The sequence below is a fragment of the Ornithodoros turicata genome, chromosome 4 (genome assembly GCF_037126465.1).
Source record: "Ornithodoros turicata isolate Travis chromosome 4, ASM3712646v1, whole genome shotgun sequence".
In the NCBI taxonomy this organism is placed as follows: Eukaryota; Metazoa; Arthropoda; class Arachnida; order Ixodida; family Argasidae; genus Ornithodoros; species Ornithodoros turicata.
The window spans coordinates 8,308,544-8,327,712 of record NC_088204.1 but is presented as its reverse complement, the minus strand read 5'-3'; the positions used below and the strand labels follow the sequence as shown (position 1 = coordinate 8,327,712).

At 46.4% G+C, this 19,169-nt stretch overlaps 1 protein-coding gene across 4 annotated transcripts in view; it reads right to left on the bottom strand.

Moving 5' to 3' along the window:
• LOC135390922 (uncharacterized) overlaps positions 1-13,930 on the bottom strand; it is a 29,954-nt gene extending 16,024 nt beyond the window's left edge. For 3 of the 4 annotated variants that reach the window (XM_064620921.1, XM_064620919.1, XM_064620922.1), the window contains exon 1: positions 7,714-7,963. The gene's annotated coding sequence lies outside the window, so the exon portion shown is untranslated. Of the gene's footprint in view, positions 1-7,713; positions 7,964-13,767 lie in introns of those variants that run through there. The other variant, XM_064620920.1, reaches the window with a different exon arrangement.
• Between the last annotated feature and the right edge of the window lie 5,239 nt (positions 13,931-19,169).

Here is a 19,169-nt window from a genome sequence, read left to right as displayed (position 1 = left end):
TTCCTCCTCTCCCTATACTTCGCTACGTGGACATATAAAGTCAGAGTTCGTCTGCTACTGCGAATCGCCGTTCTCCGGATTCGAGAACTCGGAAATGATTGCAGCTGACTTGGAACCTTTAGACCTGCAGACGTAGGAAAAAAACAACAACAACAAAAAAGTGCAACACGCTTTCCAGAAAATCAGTCTTGAGAAAGATATGGGATGTTTTTGTGCTTCGTTTAAATTTTTTTCCATTTAGTAAACGCGGGGACGTCCAATCACTACTCGCAGACGACGGTACTTCGTCTCCATGGCTACGACCGCTGAAAGCACGTTCGTGATTGGCTACGGCCGTTGAAAACGCGACCCTGATTGGCTGACTCTTAGCTGTTACGTCACCGGTTGACGAGTAAGCAGGCCTTCTCTGTCTAGGTCAAGGGTGGCGAAGTGGCGGCCCGCGTGTCCCCCGAGCAAAAACAAAAAAAAAAAAAAAAAGAAGAAGAAAAAAGAACGGCCGGCCCAAGCTTCATGAACGCCCGTAGCGTTATCATTGGGCTCTGTGCAGGTGCAGTTTACGTTTCGTTAATTAGTGACAGAAAACTGTTGTCACTCTCTAACGAAAAAATCAGCAGGGCCGTTTGGCACATGACAACTGCGAAGACTACAAAAGTAACACAAAAACAACCAGGTAACGTCGAACTTTCAATCTGTAATCATAGTCAACCTTTAATCATACTTTTAAAAGTTAGAAGCTTCGACGTCCCGTGTCTGTCTCAGCGTTGCTTTCGTCGTCTTCGCTGATGAGTCTCTATACCTTTCCACGCGTTTGATTTTTACTCGATTAATACGTTACCAGGACATTCATACCAAAATTTCTGAGCAAACCTTAAATGGCCGATTTGTAACATTGGTACCTTCAATGCCACGAGAAGCGGACTGGTTCAGTCGCGGGCTTGGTGATATCCTGAGCGAATTTGAGTAAAGATTCTTCGAGTGCAGGAGACTTGAAACGGAGCTTTTTGTTGGGCTCGCCGTTTTCCGCAGTTGCTCGCGACCTTCCTGATGATTAACAAATGCAACTCAGACGCGCCGATAAGAACAAGTTGGCTGAAATTGGTGCGGTTTCGTTTTATTCTTACGTTGGACGGACGTATCTGAAGATACGCGGACAAACGTTCGACAACGAAACAAACGCTGGACAAACGCAGACAACGTACGTTGTCGCGGACAAACATGTTCATGCTCTGTCTAATTATTGTCACAAAAAAGGCGTACGCCTACCGTTTTCGGGCTTAATCGCTTCATCGTCGTAACGGTCGTTACAGACTAACGAGTGGCGGGAAATTTAAAAAGGTGGGCACGATGATAAAACACGTGCACGGCGCTCTTCGCGCGATACGTGAAGGCCGTAGTACACGTCACGCGAAATGTGTCACGTGCCCACCTTTTCAAATTCCCCGCCACTCGCTACACTCTTAAAAATGAGTTTCACCACATAGCACGCTCCTAGCCAACCAACATTCCGAATGACAACGTTCTAGCCCCTGATTCGTTGAAAACGTGGGGCGGAGCCTATTTTGTGACACTTACGCTGTTCATAATTGTCACAAAAAGGCGTATGCCTCCAGTTTTCAGCAAATCAGGGAAGATAACGATATCATTCGAGATTGTAGTTGGCTAGGAGCGTGCTATGCGGTGAAGTTCATTTCTAAGAGTGTACACTGTTTAAACAGAACTTCACCACAAAGCACGCTTCTAGCCAACCATCATTCCGAATGATATCATTCTGTGTCATGATTTGTTCAAAAGAGGGGGGAGGCGCCTATCTGGGACAAGATAATCTGCCCCAGGTAGGCGCCTCCTCCCATTTTCAACAAATCAATGCGCAGAATGATATCATTCGGAACGATGGTTGTCTATGAGCGTGCTATGTGGTGAAGTTCTGTTTTAACAGTGTAGCCTGTAACGACCGTAACGACAATGAAGCGATTAAGCCCCCAGGCCGCCAGGTAACGATATCATTCGAGATTATGGTTGGCTAGGAGCGTGCTTCGGTGAAGTTCATTTTTAAGAGTGTAGGTATACCAGGGGATCGCGGCATTTATTTCCTTAATCACCAAAGCAATAAACACGCGCCAGAGGTTGAAAGTGTCGAGCTGACATATACGAGGGATTACGAAGTTTTGGGTCAGAAAATATCTACAAAGTTTATTTGGGTTCACCAAGATTCTCCAAATATTACATGACACCGAGACCTTGCAAATGAAAGATATGCTTAATCAATGCGTATGAAGTTTATTCCTTTCATTTGTAGGGCCACGTATACAGAATACGCGTTTCACTTCCTGCTAATACTAAAGTGCTTGAAAGAGAATATCTTTAATACTTCCTAGAGCATTTAGTACTCTACGCAAATTACTTCCAATTTTGAGTATTTTGTACGCTATTTTAAACACTTTTTGCGTGGAGTATTTAGTATCTTATTTTAAATACCTTTGCGCAGTATTTTGTACAAGTCTGGTCGCGAGACAACTGTGTCAACATACACGCTTAAAAACGCATAGCACTCACTTGCGTGCAAGCACTTCACCGCATAGCACGCTCCTAGCCAACCATAATCTCGAATGATATCGTCATCATCTGCCCCGATTTGTTGTAAACGGGAGGCGTACGACTCTTTTGTGACAATTATGAACAACATTAGTGTCACAAAAAGGCGTACGGCTCCCGTTTTCAGCAAATCTGGGCAGATAAGGATATCATTCGAGATTATGGAGCGTGCTATGCGGTGAAGTTCGTTTTTAAGAGTGTATGTTGACGTATGGTATGGTTGGTAGGAGCATGCCATGCAGTGAAGTTCATTTTTAAGAGTGTACGTCTGCGACCAGGCGTTTTCTTTGATGAACCTACGCCCACATCTAACGAGCGAACACTTCGTAATTACTTCCACATGATGTTGACGCAATAATTAAGAACAAGATGTGCCAAGTTTTCTCATGACACAGCAAATAAAAAGGATTGCTGACCTGCGATTGAGGAACGCTAAGTAACCGTTTTATGTCGTTTTAAGTTCTGTGTTGTGTCATCTATATCAGAAACAGGCTACCTCAAAGCCGTGGTATGTGACCCGCGTAGTTCCCCCATGGCTCAATGCGGCCCGCAAATACGAATGAGTTGGGCACCCCAGATCTAGGTGGTGTTGGCAGGGCGCTTCCGAGCGAGGGTTTCACATGGAGGCGTGACGTCACGCCTACGTAGGGAGATACGTCATGGCGGGGCGGAGTCCCCGCATGCCGTGCAGTATTCGAGACAATAGACCTCTACCCGAGAAACGCCATCATGACGTTGGTAGACAGACTGAAACCGAAACAAACCCGAAGGGGAGGGCCGGGTTCCACGAATGGGCACTTGTTCTCTGCCTCCTATTGAAAGAAAAGTAGGACCGAAGTTGGCGTCCCTTCCAGGGACCATCGTAATCCCGTCAAGACCGTGGCTTTCGGGCGCGACCTTATTCGGCCCTGCATTCCAGCTTAGTTCAGCTCTACCAAATTGGCGGCGCTGTCGAACACTATGACGTCATTTGTTTATAAACAGAGAGAAGTCTATAGCCGAAAACTTAAATGGTGCGGACGACCACGGTGGTTAAATGTTTGTGTGAAAATTAGAAGAAGAGTCTGCAGGAAAAAGACAAGATGGTTTATCATTACCAATAGACCCCTTATAGGTTTATAAACATTATACTAACTGAAACGTCACCACACGAGTACTGGACGCCAGTGCGTATAGTTGCTCAGCATTTGAAGGGTTGGGTTGACGTTTGCGGAAGTGCGGTGAGCCTGCCCGTGAGTGGCGTCTTGGAGCACCAAGCGAAGGGGAATGGGAAGGGTGAAAACGGGGTGGGAAAGGCGATGGTGGCACAGGAATAAAGGGAAGGGTGCGCAGTCCCTCTCGCTCTGAGATTCCGACGTGTCTGGTGTGTGGTGGACGTGTCTGGTGTGTGGTGGACGTGTCTGGAATTCCTTTCCTTAGGTGATCTGGGGTAGCCGGCCCTCGTGATGAGGGCTACAATCCCCATTTTTTTCTTTCTTTCAATCAATCAATCAATCAATCAATCATCTGAGATTCCGATAATCCCGCGGAATCACCCACCACAGAAAACATTCGGACATCCCTCAGTATTCTTCATGGGGATGCTCTCTGTACGGTGCCGGACAAAAGTGTACGGAACACACTCAGCGTGACACGTTAGCAGCGAATGGGACCGTACAGACTTACAGACACGCGCCTATAGGTTACCCAGTCACCTGTTTGCAAGTCCGTAGAGTACCATTCGCCCCTACGCTGTTACAACAGAACCTCACCACATAGCACGCTCCCATGGCCAACCATCATTCCGAGTATCATTCTGTGTCCTTATTTGCTGAAAATGGGAGGAGGCGCCTATCTGTGACACATTATGCATGTACCAGATAGGCTCCTCCCCCTGTTTTGAAGGAATCATGACACAGAATGATATCATTCGGAATGATGGTTGGCTAGGAGCCAGCCATTTTAACAGTGTACACTCTTAAAAATGAACTTCACCGCATAGCACGATCCTAGCCAACCACCATCTCGAATGATATCGTTATCTACTCTGATTTGTTGAAAACGGGAGGCGTACACCTTTTGTGTGTGTGTGTGTGTGTTAGTGACAATTATGAACACCATAAGTGTCACACAAAAAAGACGTACGCCTCCCGTTTTCAACAAATACCATTCGAGATCATGGATGGCTAGGAGCGTGCTATGCGGTGAAGTTCATTTTTAAGCTCCTTGTTGAACTGCGCCACCCTGGAATACGGGGACATCATGCATCATAATCGCCCTCCTCTTCCCACGAAAAATCTCCCTCGAAGCATCCAGACCATGCTCCATAGGCTCCGCACTGGGTGTGCGTTCACCAATTCTAAGCTGTTCAAGATAGGATCTAGGGGTGACGCCTGCTGTGGCCACTGTCAACAACCCGAAACAATCGAACACATCCTGCGAGACTGCCGAGCATACCATTCTGCGCGCGAAACACATCTCCCTCGCTCCACCTCGGGCTCGCTAGCAGCCATCCTCTACCCCGCTGGTTCTTCTGCCGAACGTTCCGCCAAAGCAAGAAACCTCATTCTCTTCCTGCTGAAGACAGGCCTTGCTGATCGACCCATCTAATACTGTACTCTCCCCGATGAACTCGTGCACCTCACCACATCCCCATCCTTCAACCTCCTCTATCCTCCATCCGTCCGTCCTTCCTTTGTGTTGGTTTTGCTATGCGTTTTCTTTTTTTTTCTTTTTTCTTTTTTGGCTATAGTCGTGACGACGCCCACTTCTGTGTGGCCAACAACGGCGAGCGTATCCTGCCATCACCCCCCCCCCCCCCTCATTTTTAAGAGTGTACACTCTAAAAACAGAGCTTCACAGCATAGTACACTCCTGGCCAACCATCATCCCGAATGACACGTTCTCTCCCTTGATCTGATGTAAACGGCGGGGCGTAAGCCATTTTTGTGGCTATTATGAACAGCATAATGCCACAAGAATGGCGTACGCCCCTCCGGTTTTAGCAAATCAGGGGAAAGAACGACGTCATTCGAGATGATGGTTGGCTAGGAGCGTGCTATGTGGTGAAGTTCATTTTTGGGCGTGTAGGAGCGTGCACTGCGGTGAAGTTCTGCTCTAAGACCACCGCTTTCGATGCCAACTGGAGTCATCTCATCTGCGTGTGTTGTGGTCTTAAGGACGAAACTCTGAGCTAGCGTTGTCCCAGGGCAAGCAAGTGAGTATGTGCGTTCACAACAACAACTACCACAGATAAATTAATGATGACGAATTGGGAAATTCCCCGCACGAGGTTCGGCGCACTACCCCAACTCACAACTCAGAAACGTAACCATACGAACACTGACTGCACCTGCATTATACTGCGCACGCATTGTTAATGAATAGCTTTCCAGTGCTTTTCGTTGTAGCGTCCTTTTCCTGACACCTCATTCCATCGTCATTCATGTAGTTTGCTGTTGTTACTCTCCCTAGCTCCCTATTCAATCTGTCACTGTTTTTTTTTTTTTCGTCAACATCAACATCAAGAGAGATCTTGGTTGGAGGCCGAGAGAAGAACCGACGTGGTCAGCCATTGGGGTCGGATAAAAAGCGTATCGAACAACGCATACGTCGACTCGGTATTGCGCAAAATGATTGAATAGAATGTTGCGCGCCAAGGCGTCAAGCAGCTTCGGGAGTATAGACAGGCGGCCACCGCTGGTTTTAGGCAACGCTCCACCATTATGCTGTACCGCAGCGTAAAGGCAATACAGAGAGTCGAAATTGAATTGAAGAAATTCGAGGAACGCCTGAGTCACTAGCGCAAGAAGCTCATTGAATTGTCATTCTCGCATCCAATATCTCGCCGAAGTGTTGTAACAAGCGCACGTGTAGTATATCTACATGAAGCACATGCGCTCTGCCGGTCCTGCAACATTCGAGTGCTTCGAGCATTGTGCGGTGTGGTTCACTGATTGAGCTTCGTATATTTACTTAAAGATTAGATTAGATTGAACAAAAGTTCACAATGTTTCACGTACAATGGGGTGTAGGGTATACCGCACCACCGCGGTGAAACACCCCATCTTCATCTTCATCATTTATTGTTGTCGTTGAACACCTCCAAGTTTTACACTCTTAAAAATGAACTTCGCCACATAGCACGCTCCTAGCCAACCATCATCCCGAATGACAACGTTCTCGCCCCGATTTGTTGAAAATGAGAGGTGGAGCTTATTTTGCGCCGTATATAATGGACACAAAATAGGCTCCGCCTCTCGTTTTCAACCAATCGGGGGCGAGAACGTTGTCATTCGGGATGATGGTTGGCTAGGAACGTGCAATGTGGTGAAGTTCATTTTTAAGAGTGTAAACGTGGAGGTGTTCTAGCATGCCATTTTCATGTGGCTCTTTCATGACTGAACGGAATGCTGCCCAACGAATACCGCGCTTTTTTTTAAAAATACCTTTCGTGTTGCAAATGTCTTGTCCCATGGGACGCACTTTTATGGCGTGAGGCTCCCACCATACGTATACACTTACACCACAAGGTATGTGTGACATAGCAGGTCATTTACACCGAAAGGTATAAAAAAATTACTGTGCGGTATTCTCTGATTGTGTTGTTTAAATGCATATTGTGTTTCGCATAAAAGGTCCTATCCTGTTCAAAGGCAACAAACTCCAATTCCAGAAAGCGTGTCAGTATGCACAATTTAACGAATTCGATTATATTATATATTTATTATATATATATATATATATATATATATATATATATATATATATAATATTAGCAATGCGATTCATTGTTATTGAAAGTCACTGTCAAGGTAACGCGTTACTTTTTTTGCCGTTATACACGATTACAATTTTAGCCGAGTAATTTGTAACCGTAAAATATTACTTTTCCCAACAGAGTAACGTGTACAAGTCTGCCCGAGTAGTATTTCAGTTGCTTCTGTACAGTATACTGCAGTCGTTTTACAAAACACCCTTCTCAATGAGGTGCTTTACAAAAAAGCAACATTTCGAAGGGCATGCTCTCCAGAAAACGAGTCGAATTCCATGTAAGGCACTCTTTCAGATGGGTGTTTTCTTTTTAAATTAAATTTACTGCGCGGCACTCACTGGCAACTTTACTCATAAAGCAGACATTACCTTTGCTGTACACCATGATTGAAGGTGAACACACGTCCTACAGACGATTTTCACACGTCAAAGAATCCCATTTCCAACAGTGACATGTGCGCGCAGCACCGCGCTGTGTCGTGTCCTGCCACCCACACACATTTTGAGCGCTTCACTTGACGCACTTGAAACCACGCAGTAACTTTCAAGTCAGTCGTCGCTCGGTCATCGAAAGACGCGTAGTACGATAGACCTGTACACAACTGCATGATACTTGAACATTGCGTGTGAACCTTCCAGATAAGTGGCAAACTTCGGCCCCTTGCTATTGACAGGGCATCCGTTCTTATCAGGTGCGTGGCTTATCGTACTATACTATCGTGAATGTGTTGTCAGTAGCCTTTGTGTCTTATTGAAGAATTCCGATGCAGTATGATATACTCTTTTCGACACCGGACACCTTTCCATCATCATCACTTCCTCGTCCCTTCCACAAGCGCGATGGGGCAGTGTACCGCCTAACGGCGGAGAATGACCCAGCTCATCATCATCCAATTTATGTGTGTGTGTGTGTGTCTTTTCGACATGACGCGACGAAGTGGGTGATATAACGAGCAACAAGGAGTTAACAGCCGAGGTAGACGGACGCAAGGTTTCAGTTACGTGGCAGTGGCACACACTCTCAGAACAGAACTACACCGCATAGCACGTTGTCCGCCAACCATTGCCACCAATGATAAGGACACCGCTTCTGATTCGAAGAGCGAGAGGGGCGTACGCCCTTTTGTAGCAAATTTGGATATATAACTGCTACAAAGGGGCGTACGCCCTTTTGTAGCAAATTTGGATATATAACTACTATACAAAGGGGCGTACGCCCTTTTGTAGCAAATTTGGATATATAACTACTACAAAGGGGCGTACGCCCCCGCTCTCCCTTCAAATCAGAAGCGATAACCCTATACACTCTTAAAAATGAACTTCACAACATAGCACGGTCCTATAGCCAACGATCGTCCCGAGTGACATAGTTCTCTCACCTGAATTGTTGAAAACCGGAGGCGTACGCCTTTTTGTGACAAATAACGTTTCTGCGGTAAGTGTCACAAAAAAGGCGTACGCCTCCTGTTTTCGACAAATCAGGGGAGAGAACGATGTCACTCGGGATGATGGTTGGCTAGGAGCGTGCTATGCGGTGAAGTTCATTTTTAAGAGCCCTCAGAGAGAGAAACCTCATTCTCTTTTTGCAGAAGGCAGGCCTTGCTCAACGACCCATCTAATACTTTGCTCTTCCCGACGAACTCGTGCACCATCACCGCATCCCCATCCTTCATCCTCATCCGTCCCGTCCTTTCTTTGTGTTTTGTTTTGTTTTGTGTCCTTTTTTTTGCTATAGTCGTGACGACGCCCACTTCTGTGTGGCCAACAAAGGCGAGCCTATCCTGCCATTACCCCCCCACCCTCCCCTCATTTTTAAGAGTGTATCATTGGTGGAAGTGGATGGCGCACAATGTGCTATGCGGTGAAGTTCTGTTCTGAGAGTGCAGCCAGTGCCGGAATCCGAACCCAGGTGGAAGTCGAACGTCTATAGCCTCGGCGTGGAAGGCGACCCACTTAGCCACTAAAGGTTTTGTGTGACAACCGTGATCATGAACGAAGTTACAAAGAAAAGTAACTAATTTACATTTACAATTGAACCTGCGCAAATAGTAACTACACTCTTAAAAATGAACTTCACCACATAGCACGCTCCTAGCCAACCATCATCCCGAATGGCAACGTTCTCGCCCCGGATTGGTTGAAAATGAGAGGCGGAGCCTATTTTGTTGCATTATGTACGGCACAAAATAGGCTCCGCCTCTCGTTTTCAACAAATCAGGGTCGAGAACGTTGTCATTCGGGATGATGGTTGGCTAGGAGCGTGCTATGTGGTGAAGTTCATTTTTAAGAGTGTACAGCTACAGTTACAACGTTAAAGTAGACATATATACCCTAGCAACAACTTCACCCCCTAACCAACCATCATCTCGACATCGTTCTCTCCCCTGATTTCTTGAAAATGGGAGGCGTACGCCTTTTTTTTTTTATGACAGTTATGCGGGACACAATCGCAATGTTTGCAGTGTGGCTAGGGCATTAGTTGCGTTACAGTTACGTGGAAGAATATGAAGTCGAATAAATGTATCAGCCTCGATAAACAGCGGATTCTCCATGGGCCTTAACAGCATGTTGGGAGTTATGGTCAGGCCACCCTGGAGGGAAGTGACACGTGGAAAATATCGTCATACTTGAGTAACTTATAGTTTCGGTTACAAAATACTTTTGTAGAAAAGTAACTATAGTAACTGGAAAAAGGGACGAGTTACAGTTACAAATTACATGTAACTTACAGCTACTGCCCAAAGCTGGTACAGGAGTCGCTTCTTGGGAAAGGCAAAATAAAGCGAGGCGCAATTCTGACTAGTTCCATGTTTCGATATTAAAAATCCTCTGATATAGCCAGAACAGAATAGAAGTTAAAAAAATAAATAAATAAAAAATGGAAACGTAGGTCGCACTGGTGCGACCAGTTCCTCCGTGACGCTTGATGTGTGAAGGCACTGAATGATTTACAAGAGTATTTCAGCACGTATGTCCTTTAGGTAGTTCGCCAGGGCACATAGCGCAGGTTATTGGTGCTGCTTTGGCCAGCTCACCAGTACCTTCTCAACAATAACAATAAAGAGCCTGGTAGCCAATAAATTGTTACGTGGCTTGCTTCATTAGGCTGCATTGCATATGGCTTGCATCATGGCTTGATCATTGCTCCCCAGGAAAACTCGATAATTAACGCCCTGAAAGCGATTGGTATCGAGTAGGCCAGAGTTGTACACGTTACTCGAAAAAAGTAATTGATTACAATTACTGTTACTACTGCGCGAGAGGTAATTCTTTACCGTTACCAATTACTTCATCAAAAATGTAATACGTTACCGATTAAAAATGTAACGCGTTACTTTTCCCGTTACTTTTAAATTGTCTCGCCTCCTTTCCCAGATAAGGACGACCGTATAGGCGTTGAAACATCCGCTTCGTTTTATTACTATTGTTACTGTTGCTCCAGTTGGTGGCGGTTGTAAGGAATTATCGTATTACTGTGGTCTGCATGGAACACGTGAGGACTAGAGACGGCCGTCACAGTCACCTCTGCGTCATTGCTTCAGTCGAAGATCGGGCTTGCTGAAAAGTGTTGCCAGTGTTTACAGAAGGTTAAAAAAAGTAATCGATTACTCAGTAATTGATTACCGAAAACTGTAATCAGATTACTCGGAAAATTACTTGCTCACAAAATTAATTGATTACGTTAAAATTTACTGAAAAAAGTAATTGATTACCAGTAACGCAATTACTAATAACGCGTTACGTACAACTCTGCGAGTAGCGCAGAGGACACGGCAGAGTCTCACTGGCTTCGTGGCAGTGGGCTTCAGCCCATTGTGGTGTCATAGGGGATGAAGAGGCCGACAACGCTAGAGAAGCAGCTGTCTCGGAGACGGACGAGTATTACGCTGCACCGAGAGAAGACCGTCGTACCATTCTTCGACGCCTGGTGACACCCTTGGCTTCGCGCCAATGGTAAAATGACATTCGCTCCCATCTATGCTGAGAGGAGTTGATCCAACGCTCGCTTACCGCATGCCACGAATCACCTCTCATCAAGATGGTGCATTACAAAAGCGACTCGATCCGGCTTTAACAGCTCAGTGGTGGTACCGCTCGAGAAAGTTGGCTCTCCCACACTCTTAGAAATGAACTTGACCGCATAGCACGCTCCTATAGCCAGCAATCATCTCGAATGATATCGTTATCTGGCCTGATTTGTGGAAAACAGGAGGCCTTTTTTGTGACACTTATGCTGTTCATACTTGTCACAAAAAAAGGCGTGCGCCTCCCGCTTTCAACAAATCAGGCCAGATAACGATATCATTCGAGATGACGGTTGGCTAAAGGAGCGTGCTATGCGGTGAAGTTCATTTCTAAGAGTGCAGATGCTGTCACTGCGGTATTCTGGAACATCTAGAGCACATTCTTCTTCATTGCCCACACTTTCAACCTTCCCGCACCTCACCCTCCGGGTATCTAAACCAGCTGGACTGTCGCCCCCCCCCCCCTCTCAAAATGGCTTGGTCCCTGGCCAAATCTACACTGTTAAAACAGAACTTCACCACATAGCACGCTCATAGACAACCATCGTTCCGAATGATATCATTCTGCGCATTGATTTGTTGAAAATGGGAGGAGGCGCCTATCTGGGACAGATTATCTTGTCCCGCAGATAGGCGCCTCCCCCCTGTTTTGAAGAAATCATGACACGGAATGATATCATTCGGTATGATGGTTGGCTAGGATCGTGCTATGTGGTGAAGTTCTGTTTTAACAGTGCAGGTCGCCAACGCTCTGCCCTCAGAGCTCCTTTGACCATTTTGGACACCATAGGACCTCGATCCTTATTGTGAAGGTGCTCATTATTTCGTTCCCCACATCACCACCAGCAATGGGGTAGAGCATCGCCCCTGGCGATGAAAAAAAGCGAAAGTACAGGCGCTTAGGCGTAACAAGCGCGTGGTAGGTGGTGCTAAATATACCGGTGATAAAATAGTTTCTGAAATTTGCATTTACTCGACTTTCGTTTCTTAACGGCAACTGAAAAGTAACTAAGTTTAATATGGTCAGGCCACCCTGGAGGAAAGTGACACGTGGAAAATATCGTCATACTTGAGTAACTTATAGTTTCGGTTACAAAATACTTTTGTAGAAAAGTAACTATAGTAACTGCAAAAAGGGACGAGTTACAGTTACAAGTTACATGTAACTTACAGCTACTGCCCAAAGCTGGTACAGGGGTCGCTTCTTGGGAAAGGCAAAATAAAGCGAGGCGCAATTCTGACTAGTTCCATATTTCGATATTAAAAATCCTCTGATAGCCAGAACAGAATAGAAGTTAAAAAAATAAATAAATAAATAATAAAAAATGGAAACGTAGGTCGCACTGGTGCGGCCAGCTCCTCCATGACGCTTGATGTATGAAGGCACTGAATGATTTACAAGACTATTTCAACACGTATGTCTTTTAGGTAGTTCGCCAGGGCACATAGCGCAAGTCGTTGGTGCTGCTTTGGCCAGCTCACCAGTACCTTCTCAACAATAACAATAAATAGCCTGATAGCTAATAAATTGTTGCGTGGCTTGCTTCATTAGGCTGCATTGCACATGGCTTGCATCATGGCTTGATCATTGCTCCCCAGGAAAACTCGATAACGCCCAGAAAGCGATTGGTATCGAGTAGCCACAGTTGTACACGTTACTCGAAAAAAGTAATTGATTACAGTTACTGTTACTACTGCGCGAAAAGTAATTCTTTACCGTTACAAATTACTTCATTAAAAATGTAATACGTTACCGATTAAAAATGTAACGCGTTACTTTTCCCGTTACTTTTAAATTGTCTCGCCCCCTGTCCCAGATGAGGACGACCGTATAGGCGTTGAAACATCCGCTTCGTTTCGTTACTATTGTTACTGTTGCTCCAGTAGGTGGCGGTTGTAAGGAATTATCGTATTACTGTGGTCTGCATGGAACCCGTGAGGACTAGAGACGGCCGTCACAGTCACCTCCGCGTCATTGCTTCAGTCGAAGATCGGGCTTGCTGAAAAGTGTTGCCAGTGTTTACAGAAGGTTAAAAAAAGTAATCGATTACTCAGTAATTCATTACCGTTTAACTGCACCAATTAACTGCACCAATGACTATATAGTAGTTACATTTCGAAAAGAAGTTGCTCGAGCTACTGTTCACACAAGTAACTTATGGTTAAGTAATTGCGCATAACTGGCCCAAACTCAGCAATGTCAGCTTTCGATCTGATCCAGCGCCATGTGCTTAGTTTCTCGCCGAACCCTCATAGTAGCGCTCGAGGTGACATTCCTTTAGATTGAGGGAAGACAGCGACGAACAATAGGCAGCAAGAGGACGAGCGCTTTGAGCGACTTCTCTCGAATAGACAAATGCATATTCGCCTACAAAATGACATCCCGTTTCAAACTTACCGTCTACTAGGCCTACACCTTCCGTGAACCAGTTCAACGTTGTTACTTCAGCTGAAACTCTTCTCGAAACACAACAATTTGATTACATGGAACGCTCACACATGTGTTTTGAGCCAGGTTCGAATGGCAGGGCTTTCTATATGTTGCGAGAGCAGTGCGCAGCTCATGTGGCCGCAAAACACATGTGTGCACTTGCCAGCGAAATGGAGACCCACCTGCGCGATTGAGACGTCTTGATCTTGTGCCATTTTTCCTGCTTCGACAGAATGAACAAACGGGCGCAGTCCTCATGCGTATTATGCTTCGACATGCCCTGCCTTTCGCGGTTTCGCAAACCCGAGGCGAAGCTGCGTTATTTGTACGATCACCGTTGAAAAAAAGAAAAGAAAAAGAAGGTTGTCCCGATTAAAAAGGTTGGGACGCATTGGAATGTCTGTTTCATTACATCGTGTATAGGCATCGTGTTGCCCGCGAGAATACTGAGTTGTAAATTGCTCATCATCATCGTTCTACGGGTTTTCGTGGGAAACATGGCTGTCGTCTGCGACGGTCGTATGGTGGTGGTGGTGATTGTGAAAGGGCTTGCCGTTGTCGGCCTCACGTATGTGGGCAACGTCACGACTAACGCCCTGGGGAAATGTGCGTCCTGGGCCGACTTCTAGGGAACTGTGCCGACATATGTCTGAAAGCGTCTGAGGAAAACCCAGGAAAAACCCCGGACAGCACAGCCGGCACCGGGATTCGAACCCGGGTACCTCTCTCTCGGGTCTCGGTCGTATGTCCGCTTCTGCGCGTTCAAAATTCAAATTTCCATTATCCAATCACGATGGAGATCACTCGGGTTCTGACGCGGGCCAGAGCCGTTTATATAGAGGGTTCGGCCATTAGGAGGAGCCTAACTTGAACCGCGTCATGTGACGTCAAGGCTGAACGACCTCCCTCGATGCGATTGTCGTCCACCGGCCGCCGAAGTCGAGTTGATACAACGGCGATTGTGGTAGATTACATTGAGCGCGACAAAAGCACCTGTCGACTAGCCGGTGTGCTGCATCAAAATGGCGCCTGTCTGCTGGCTGATAAGCGGCCATCGCTTGGATTCAGGCTTTTTGGGCGGTGCAACGGCGTCTCTGACGTCAAAACAGGCTCCTGCGGTGATGCGGCAAAAGATCAAAAGATGGCAAAACTCTCTCTATACACGGCTTTGACGCGGGCCCATGCGTAGCGCCCCTAGCGAATAGTGCGGACGGGCTCCTGCATAGGAGTTACCGATTATGTCATGGTCGCTATAATCCAGCTTGTGGTGGCCACAACGTATTACGTAGCAGACGACAGGGCCGATGGTGTCTTCTGCTACGTGCGCGATATACGGCACTCCGAATATTCCGGCGCAGTACGAATGCTCAACATGACACGCGGCGGAACTTCCGCCTTGTGAACGTTTTTTTTTTTCTCTCTTTCCACTGGAATATTCTGTGGGGATGTCGCTCGTGTGAATACACGGGTACAGACCGCTGAACACGCACCCGCGTCAAGCTTTGACACGAGAGGAGCGAAAGCTATACCGCCATTATTTGTAGTCGTCTCAAGCACACGTGATCTCTGCCAAATAGCTAGGTGTCACAACTTCTTTAAATTTACAGGGTTCTCTGGTAGCGATGAGAAACAGAGTCAGGAAATTTGCTTGATCGCTTGATTGCTTGAGGCTTAATCCTTTGCACACGTTGCGAGCTAACGAGGGGCCGGGCATTCGTCGAGAAGAGCACGTGATAAAGCGATCAAGCTTCAAGTGCACTACGCTGAAAGAAATGGAGCTGCAGGTGCCCACCAGGGAGACCACATAGCTCCAGACACCATCCAGTTAGATGAAGAAGAAGAAGAAGAAAATGGCGCCGAGCAAAACGAAATATTTTATTGGACAAACATCGAACGTACAAGTACAATTGTTGGTAGACAAGTAAATGAAAAAAAAAAAAAATGCTAGTCTTAAATAGGTGGATGGAACTTGTGGACTTTGATATGAGGTGCACTTTATTCCCGCGACGTATTGCACTTTTACCGCGCTCTTAAATGAGGGCCTCCGTCCTTCAGCAACCACATAGTAGCTGTGACTACAAAGCTTGGGCATAGCCTCCTATATACTGAGCTAACAAGGGGTATCAGTATATAGGAGGCTATGGCTTGGGACGGTAGTCGCGTGCGTTGCACGGGCAGCACGGATGGTCTTAGTTATACCTATAGGCTTATAGCCTAGTCCCAAGCCGATGAAAAAAAAAAGAAAGGAAATGCATAAAAGGGTAAAATCTTCAAACGGAAAACCTAGCTTCACGTGTGAGTGTCCCAAGCCTTATGGGCAGCTATAATCTGCATAAAAGGGCGATTGCCTATCCCCCAGTCGGACGCAAACCCTATCTCAAGCACAGCTCGTCCCGCAGTGAAGGCCCCCTTTTAAGAGCGGTATATTGCACAGACATGGAAATCAAAAAGGCTCGATCAACGGCCCGCATTTGGACATGACTTAAAATGCTGTACAGATCGTGTAAGCGTGCTTGCGATGGCAGACCACTAACATATGAAAGATGACATGCGCAGTATAACGGGCTCTGCAAAGAGATTCGAAACTGAATACCGCGTGGAGATGGACCTAACTCGATGACGTTTCGTGCCGGAATGACCATTTACTCGCGTGCGGAGCGTGCATAGGCTTCAGAGCAAAACTTCACGGCATTACACGGCGTGCGGGGAAAGAACAAAAGAGCATTTAGGCAGCATCACCTATAGAGCAAACATAGCCTGATCGCTTAAACGACGTGACGTAGTCATTAAGAGTCCGCCAATCAGGAGCGTTGCTTGAAATCATCGGCGGCGATTGGCTGAGGCAAACGACCTCCCTACTCTACATGCCCATGTGGCGGATGAGTGAGACGATACATTAAGCAGGCTTTTCTCTATCTAAATGACGTCGTACTTAAGGAGCGTCCGAACATTGGCCCATATTTAAATGTCATTGAACCAATCACGGGTATTCTTTCACGCACTTGCAGAGGTCTTCGTTGGAGATACATTTTGAGGATGGCTGCTACGAATTCTTTGAGTGAAAAAGTAATGAGAGCAAAACGCGTGCAAAACATTGACAACCACAAAGAGACGAGGGGGACACGGACTGGCACTGAAAGAACAGTTATTCAAAGAATAGTAGGCAACGGACTCAACTTTTCCGATTTTGAGTATACCCCGGTCCCAACGAAAAAAAAAAGAAGTCTCTGGTTCAAACCGCCGATCTTTTCACCTTATCCGTGTATTCACATGAGCGACATTCTCCCAGAAGCGGAAGTTGCGAAAAGCGTCATAGCTTTCTGCTGTCACGTGAGCGCGAGTGTTCAACGTTGTGTCTTCACGTACACTGCTGACCGTAAGGGATATCCTGCTACACAGTCACAAGATATTCCGTAGCAGACGACAGGAAAACACGCTGACGGTGTCGTCTGCTAAGTGTCGTCTGCTAAATGCGCAGTACGCCACTCCCGACATTCCGCAGCGTGTGAATGCTCAACATAACACAGGACGGAACTTCGGCTCTGTGAACAGTGTTTTCGCTTTTTCTTCCACAAGAATATTCCGTGAGGATGTCGCTCGTGTGAATACACGGTAAAGCTAAGAAAGTTGGTAGCGCCTTAGGGCACGCCCTCATGTCCTCGTCGTGGAGCACGGAGTGTAATTTTTGGTACCACTCGAGACAGCTAAGCTAAAAATAACTTCTTCCGTCGGCCCATCGGCACCAACAACAACCACTTTTCGAGCTTGGAGTGTTTACAGGTTTGATGGGATATAGCGCTTGTCTTATCACGTACATAAATAGACTACGTGCGAGAGGCGTTGCCCTGATAGTCAAGCGACCTTTGCTGGTCTCTGGCCCCTCCTCGTCTGCTGTGCTGTAGGTAGGGTTCAGCGTTTTCGGCGTTTATTCCTGGCGAAATTTGGCGGGCATTTTTCGGCATTTATATGTTTTGCCAAATTCGGCTATTTTCGGCATTTCAAAACGTTAGCGCCAAAAATAGATGCCGAAAAATCGGCAGCTAGGAAATGACTCAAGGAGGACATTGAGAACGCCAAGAACATCCTTTCCCTTGTTGGAGGGTTCCACGCGTACTTGAACCCCATTGACCCACTGATAAAATTGTAACAGGAGAAGGTTTGTCGCGAGCAGCACCGCAGGGCGGTATTCCCCGTAACTGGAAACGAGGTGAAGGTAAAACAAAAAACGTAATGCCCCGAACGAATAAAAACAAAAATACAATCGGGTACCGGCATTTTCGGCATCTTGCACTATATGCAAGACTGTAATTCGGAGTTTTTCGAAATATGCCGAATTTCCGGAAAAAAATATTAGACGGGTGTTTTTCGGCAAATGCCGAAAACCCGGAGCCCTAGGTATACACTATGCAAGTGTGCCTTTGCGCATCGGAGGAGGAAAAGGTTGGAGAAAGCACGTGACGAAGTCAGAGTGCGATCACTACCCCAACAATACCGAATGTCCTCAGGATGTACGAATAATGTCCCAACGGATTCTTACGTCCGACGGATATCTGAGGGACATCCGTAGGACGTCCGAACTCGTTTGGACGTTATTGATTATTCGTACATCTAGAGGATATCCGGTGTTGTTGGGGTATGGATCTACGTATCGGTCCCTGCTGACCTAGGGTACAATCACGATGGACTCAGCGCACAGTCGCAGAGGACAAGAACCCAAGTGAAAACTAGGAAAGGGAAACGCGTGTACTATTGTTTGTTCTTGATACAGTCATAAGTGCGGACACTAGATCTAGTCGCTGTCCAAATCCATAAAATTGTAACTAATCTACCAGTTTGTATTGATGCGAGTGGGTAGAGTTCATTTGAATAAATAATAAATAAATAAATAAAAAATAGCGAAAGGGTACTTCCGAAGGTAGCAAAGCTTGCGAATACCTACGTGCACAGCACGACGACAAAAGAACGTTACCGCACAGCACGCAAACGAGGGAAGAGGGAGTGGTACGGGAAGAGCGCGCGGATTGTACAATTTTTCACTGTCCAATCAGAAAGCAGCAATAATATGGGGCATTCCACGTGGATCTCACGTGCACTTGGTATTTGAGGGCGACCCAATATATCTGAACAAGGGGAAAGGGAAACTGAGTGGCTGCGCGAAAGGTTGACCTTCTTGTGCAGCGTATTTTCCTAGCATGACGGTGGGGGCAAACTGTAGAATCGAAAAATTGAATCTTCGTGTAGATTACCCCAAAATAGTACACCTAAATAGTGTTCCGTTGTCAAGCATGTCTTTACCATTGCGGCTTACCGTCGACAGTAAAGATACCACCTTCGCGTCAGTGAAGGGAAGTGCTTCAGGACGAGGGCGA